Below are 6,488 nucleotides of genomic sequence, written 5' to 3' on the forward strand. Positions count from 1 at the left end.
CAAGAGGAGAAGCCGAAGCCGCATCCCCAGCCGGTAGGGTACCAATCCGTCCGGGCCTTCGACGTCCCCAAAAGCAACGGGTCGCGGCGACCTACTGTGAGGCGAAATACGCCCGCCGACGCCGGCGTGGGTGGAGGCACGCCCAAGTATTCCTGGGTCGCTTTGTTACGTCCCCACCCAGCCGACAGCCGACGAGCTGAATCCCCCAGTTCGACCTTCGAGGTTCCACCCGTTTGGCTCTTAACGGTTTCACGTACTCTTGAACTCTCTCTTCAAAGTTCTTTTCAACTTTCCCTCACGGTACTTGTCCTCTATCGGTCTCGTGGTCATATTTAGCCTTAGATGGAGTTTACCACCTGCTTTGGGCTGCATTATTAAGCAACCCGACTCTACAGAGAGGCCCTTTCCGACCGCCCCATCTATGCCCTCGCGGGCGCCGCCACACGGGCCTGTCACCCTCCATGGGTAGTGGCCGCTTTCAAGCTTGACTTAGGCGGTATGGGACGGCGTGCCGGACCCTCCGAAACGCAACACCCCTCGTGCCGGTTAAGACACGAGGTTATGCGCTGGGCTCTTCCCCGTTCAGTCGCCCTTACTAAGGGAATCCCTGTTGGTTTCTTTTCCTCCGCTTATTAATATGCTTAAATTTGGCGGGTAGGTCTCTCCCGACACGAGGTCGACGGTGGGTTTTTTTTTTCGTGCGCTGGTGGTTTAAAATTTTATTTGATCATCGATCATCGCTCGAGGGGCGGTCTCGGCGCAAAAACACACACACACAGTCACACACATTTTGATTTGATCAATCAAGGACGCCACCCGTCGGCGAGCACTCTGGCTACGCCTTTTGCTGAGGGGCAAAGCACAGCACGGGAGCAGCACCTCCTCCGTCATGACGACAGGCGGTCGCTCCCTCGCACCACACCAGCAACAAACACAGCGGCTGCTGCTGATGATGCCACGGCTGTTACTGTCCCCCAGCCAACGCACTGAAAATCCGAATTTGGCCGTCTGACGGCTTGCGCCAGACACGCCGTCACTTCGGTTTCAGCAAGCGTTGCTTATAGGCCCCACAACTGTGGCAGCGGCTACCACTAGGGTGCACACATGCCAACGAAATTGTAACAATAATAATAACAACAGTAGTAGTATAGCACTACTTCTGTGCGCACACGCCTCTCTCTCATACATGCACCTGTGTACTGGTGTAATTTACTCGTTCATGAGCGTTATTGGCACCATTTCTTCTCTCTCTCGAATTCTGCTAGGCCAAAGTAAATGAAATCCGGTTGAGTCGGTCCGTAGAGAGTGTGTGTGATAGGCGGGAGGTTCCTCAAGCGTTCAATTTCCCTGGCACACTACTACCTCTGGACGGCGACGCATGGCATGTCGCTTCCGACCCGGTCCTCTAGCCATACCCTTGTGTTGTGCCAGTCCAGTCCACGGAGGGGTGGAAACTGGCGGCTTTGCTTGCTGCACGTCTGTGGGACAATCGGATCCGCAGCAGACGTCGAGTGTTTTCTCACTCAAAGGGCGGCAGGCCTCTGTTGCAGAAATAGGACGAAAAGCGTCTTTCTTTCACAGCATGATGAGGTGTGCTAGGGGCTCGTTTGTCAAATATTAGGGGGACTCCCGGTTTGCCTCCTGCCTTCTCATTCGGGGGGCAGTGGCGGGCGTCGTTCCCCAGAGCAGGCCAAAGCGCATCGTTGAGCCTGCCAAAGAGCAGAATATGGAGGCCGCAACAGCTACTCGCCCGATGGATGTTATTCCGACCCTCGCGCAGGAGTGGCGACAGTACACATATCAGGACTGCCGCCGCAATGTGCGTTCGACTTGTCGATGTATCTGGTATTCTTGCGATTCACATACCGACACGCAGTTAGCTGCGGTCTTCATCGACCCACGAGCCAAGTGATCCACCGTTAAGAGTTGTATATGTTTTTATTAAGGCCTGTCGGCCGTCTATCACTCCATCATAGGAGGACGTAATGTATGGGGGGTTTGATAGGGCTGGTAAGAGCCCGACTTTGGTTAGAAGACACATAAAATGCTTTTTTTCTCTCTCCCCTTTTTCCTCCTCTGCCGCACACGTACATTTACGTTTACAGTAGAGTGAAGGCGGGGAGGGAGGGGCCCACTGGGAAGCGTGTCAAGGAAAACCCAGCACTAGACGCCGCCAGAGTAGCAGGCGCCGGCCCTGTCAACGAGAGGAGCAGTAGCGTCTTCGCCTGCTGCTTTCTCTCTATGGTGTGGGTGCCGGAAGCCACTGAGCGACCGGGGACAAGGAAGAAAGATGTCGGTGACGGGTGTCGCGAGCCCCAACAGACGACTCTAAAGCAGTATACGGCGCTAGGACTGTGACCTGCGCCGGTCGGACTGACTGACATGTCATGTCAGTCCGACATCACAGACCTGTTATTGTCTCACAGTGGGTGTTGATCTCCCCGCCGTTTATCCGCTTTCTCCTTTCCCACGGCAATTGGGTGCGGCTCCCAAGGCTACCCTTGCCTTCTTCGCATTGAAGAATACTCGAACGACGACGACGAGCCGATGGTTGCAGCTCTCGCGTCACAAACTGTAATGATCCTTCCGCAGGTTCACCTACGGAAACCTTGTTACGACTTTTACTTCCTCTAAATGATCAAGTTTGGACATCTTTCCGTCAGCTCGAGGCGAGAACCCCTTGCGCCGAGACGCGAGGGGTAGAACATCCAAGAGCGCCAGTCCGAAGGCCTCACTAAATCATTCAATCGGTAGTAGCGACGGGCGGTGTGTACAAAGGGCAGGGACGTAATCAGCGCAAGCTGATGACTTGCACTTACTGGGAATTCCTCGTTCATGGGAAACAATTGCAAGCCCCAATCCCTATCATGAAGGGGATTGAACGGGTTACCCGCTCCTCTCGGAGGGGGAGAACACGTTGATCTCTTCAGTGTAGCGCGCGTGCGGCCCAGAACATCTAAGGGCATCACAGACCTGTTATTGCTCAATCTCGTGCGGCTAGAATTGCCGCTAATCCCTCTAAGAAGAAGTTGCGAACTGGACACCAATTGCTGGAGATCCGTCGACTAGTTAATAGGCCAGAGTCTCGTTCGTTATCGGAATTAACCAGACAAATCGCTCCACCAACTAAGAACGGCCATGCACCACCACCCACCGAATCGAGAAAGAGCTCTCAATCTGTCAATCCTTCCGGTGTCTGGGCCTGGTGAGGTTCCCCGTGTTGAGTCAAATTAAGCCGCAGGCTCCACTCCTGGTGGTGCCCTTCCGTCAATTCCTTTAAGTTTCAGCTTTGCAACCATACTTCCCCCGGAACCCAAAGACTTTGGTTTCCCGGAAGCTGCCCGCCGGGTCATGGGAATAACGCCGGCGGATCGCTAGTTGGCATCGTTTATGGTTAGAACTAGGGCGGTATCTGATCGCCTTCGAACCTCTAACTTTCGTTCTTGATTAATGAAAACATCCTTGGCAAATGCTTTCGCAGTAGTTCGTCTTGCGACGGTCCAAGAATTTCACCTCTAGCGTCGCAGTACGAATGCCCCCGCCTGTTCCTATTAGTCATTACCTCAGGTTCCGAAAACCAACAAAATAGAACCGAGGTCCTATTCCATTATTCCATGCATAGACATTCAGGCCATTAAAGTAGCCTGCTCTGAGCACTCTAATTTTTTCAAAGTAAACGTGCCGGCCACTCGGGACACTCGATGAAGAGCACCCCGTGCGAGCCGGCGGGGCTAGTTAGCTGTTCGGAGCGTGACAGTAAGCACCAGGCGGTGTACCGTCAGTCCGGAACTGAGATCCAACTACGAGCTTTTTAACCGCAACAACTTTAATATACGCTATTGGAGCTGGAATTACCGCGGCTGCTGGCACCAGACTTGCCCTCCAATAGATCCTCGTTAAAGGATTTAAAGTGTACTCATTCCGATTGCGAGGCCTCGGATGAGTCTCGCATCGTTATTTTTCGTCACTACCTCCCCGTGCGGGAGTGGGTAATTTGCGTGCCTGCTGCCTTCCTTAGATGTGGTAGCCGTTTCTCAGGCTCCCTCTCCGGAATCGAACCCTGATTCCCCGTTACCCGTTATAGCCATTGTAGGCGCATAACCTACAATCGAAAGCTGATAAGGCAGACACTTGAAGGATGCGGCGCCGGTGCGGAGACCGTGCGCTCAGCAAAAAGTTATTCAGATTCACCACGGGTGGGTTAACGGACCGAGGCCCGACCAGTTTTTGAACTAATAAAAGCGCTCTTCCCTTGCGGTCAGAGACGTGATGCATGTATTAGCTCTAGAATTACCACAGTTATCCAAGTAAGTGGGTTTACAGATCCAATGAAACATAGCTGATTTAATGAGCCATTCGCGGTTTCGCCTTAACTCGGCTTGTACTTACACATGCATGGCTTAATCTTTGAGACAAGCATATGACTACTGGCAGGATCAACCAGGTAGCTCAACAGTACTACTGATATATAGTACACAAGACACACACACACACACACACCCCTCGCTCCCCTCGGTTTTGCGTTTTAATCCTGCTTTGCAAGTTAAATCTCACTATGGACTCTCTAGCAGCCCGACAGTATGGCGTTATGTCGATACGTTAGACGAACAGAGGCGGAGGAGAGCAGTTACTCCGCGTGGACGAACGATCATAACTACCCCGCCGAGATTACTCCTGCTCGTCATTGTCGTCATTCAACACGGCAAGCTGGAAAAACAGGAGGAGGAGCAGTAGTAAGTGAGTAGGTGGTGGTGGTGGTCTTTTTCGTTTTGGTAGGGACGCGAGTCTTATTTTCCTCGGCGTCACCCCTTTTATATGAAAGGAACCGTCGGAAATGCATCCGAGGTGCCGTGTGGTTTGTCGCCTCCTCGTTGGTGGAGAGAGGCGACGCCACAGTGTTTTTGTTCAGCCTTCCCATGACATGGAAGAAGGTTGGTGCTCTGTTCCCATGCACACAGACCGATCGATAGCTGACTCGATGTGCAGTCGTAGGCTGGAGAAGTGATCGCACGGAGATCGGAAGGAATCGTCGTGACACAATACAGAGGCGCTGCTTTGAAGGCCTCTCGAGCCTCACGACGTGCGCGATTACGGGCGCTCTCGCCTAATGCTACGTATGTCTAGCAGAATGCAAGTTCGCCTCGCGCACCGGACCCGAGATGCCGCAGCGTGTGCAGTGACAGTTCTCAGTTTGCATCGAGCATCGGGATCATGCTCTTGCGGGAAGGAGGATGATGGGGGGTTGTGTGGAGAGAGAGCTGCTGCCGAAACAAACTACTCACTCCAGGGAGGAATTGAAGGCAATTCTCGAGCCACACGACATGCGCGAGTTTCGCCGACCGTCTTTCGCCCACTGTTACGTATGTCTAACACATGAACAAGATCGGTCGCACGCGCACACCGGACCCCGAGGTGCCTGGGCTCTGGAACCACACGACATGTGCGAGGAGGGCCGCCTTCGCCTGCAAGTTACGTATGTCTAACAAGACGCAATGGTCGGATCGCTCACACCACCGGACTCCAAATACCTCAGCCTATGTGGCATTTTGCCCCGCGACAGACAGGCAGGTTCCCCATTGGCGCCGGTGAACGAGAAGCAGTTCGCAACCGCACCGGAACCCAGAACCTGTGATCCAATCCCGCGACAGGCAAAAACACCGTCTGGTTCCCCAATTACTCCGGTATACGTCTGCGGCAAACAGTTCGCTACCGCACCGGAACCGAGAACCAGCACCCTAACAGTGGGGAAGAGAAAGGAGCCCACGCACCAAAACAATGGAATTACATTTGCTCCCTTCTCTCTGGCGACAACGAGACACAATGTCGCCAAGACGCCGGTAGTAGGTTCAGCCAGCCACCGAGTCTCCCCCTTTATATAGCTATATCTAACGTCCATGGAAGGCCATCTCGGACCACACGACATGCGCGAGTTTCGCCGACCGTCTTCGCCCACTGTTACGTATGTCTAACACATGAACAAGATCGGTCGCACGCGCACACCGGACCCGAGATGCCTGGCTCTGGAACCACACGACATGTGCAAGGAGGGCCGCCTTCGCCTAATGTTACGTATGTCTAACAGAACGCAATGGTCGGTCACTCACACACCGGACTCCAAATACCTCAGCCTATGTGGCATTTGCCCCGCGACAGACAGGCAGGTTCCCCATTGGCGCCGGTGAACGAGAAGCAGTTCGCAACCGCACCGGAACCCAGAACCTGTGATCCAATCCCGCGACAGGCAAAACACCGTCTGGTTCCCCAATTACTCCGGTATACGTCTGCGGCAAACAGTTCGCTACCGCACCGGAACCGAGAACCAGCGCCCTAACAGTGGGGGAAGAGAAAGGAGCCCACGTACCAAAACAATGGAATACATTTGCTCCTTCTCTCTGGCGACAACGAGACACAATGTCGCCAAGACGCCGGTAGTTGTCAGCCAGCCACCGAGTCTCCCCCTTTATATAGCTATATCTAATGTGCATGGA

The 6,488-nt window shown here is 53.7% G+C and overlaps 3 non-coding genes across 3 annotated transcripts in view; all 3 read right to left on the bottom strand.

The window, feature by feature from the left end:
- LOC138362407 (large subunit ribosomal RNA) overlaps positions 1-679 on the bottom strand; it is a 4,358-nt gene extending 3,679 nt beyond the window's left edge. Inside the window, exon 1 of the ribosomal RNA XR_011227636.1 lies at positions 1-679. This exon is cut by the window's left edge and continues 3,679 nt beyond it. This is a non-coding gene — a ribosomal RNA (large subunit ribosomal RNA).
- Positions 680-1,766: 1,087 nt separating this feature from the next.
- Positions 1,767-1,928, bottom strand: LOC138362404 (5.8S ribosomal RNA). Its single transcript, XR_011227633.1, has one exon. It is a non-coding gene; the product is annotated as a 5.8S ribosomal RNA (ribosomal RNA).
- A 647-nt stretch (positions 1,929-2,575) lies between these two features.
- On the bottom strand, positions 2,576-4,447 carry LOC138362406 (small subunit ribosomal RNA). The gene has a single exon (XR_011227635.1). It is a non-coding gene; the product is annotated as a small subunit ribosomal RNA (ribosomal RNA).
- Positions 4,448-6,488: the final 2,041 nt, after the last annotated feature.

The sequence above is a fragment of the Procambarus clarkii genome, unplaced genomic scaffold, assembly GCF_040958095.1.
Source record: "Procambarus clarkii isolate CNS0578487 unplaced genomic scaffold, FALCON_Pclarkii_2.0 HiC_scaffold_1772, whole genome shotgun sequence".
NCBI lineage: Eukaryota > Metazoa > Arthropoda > Malacostraca > Decapoda > Cambaridae > Procambarus > Procambarus clarkii.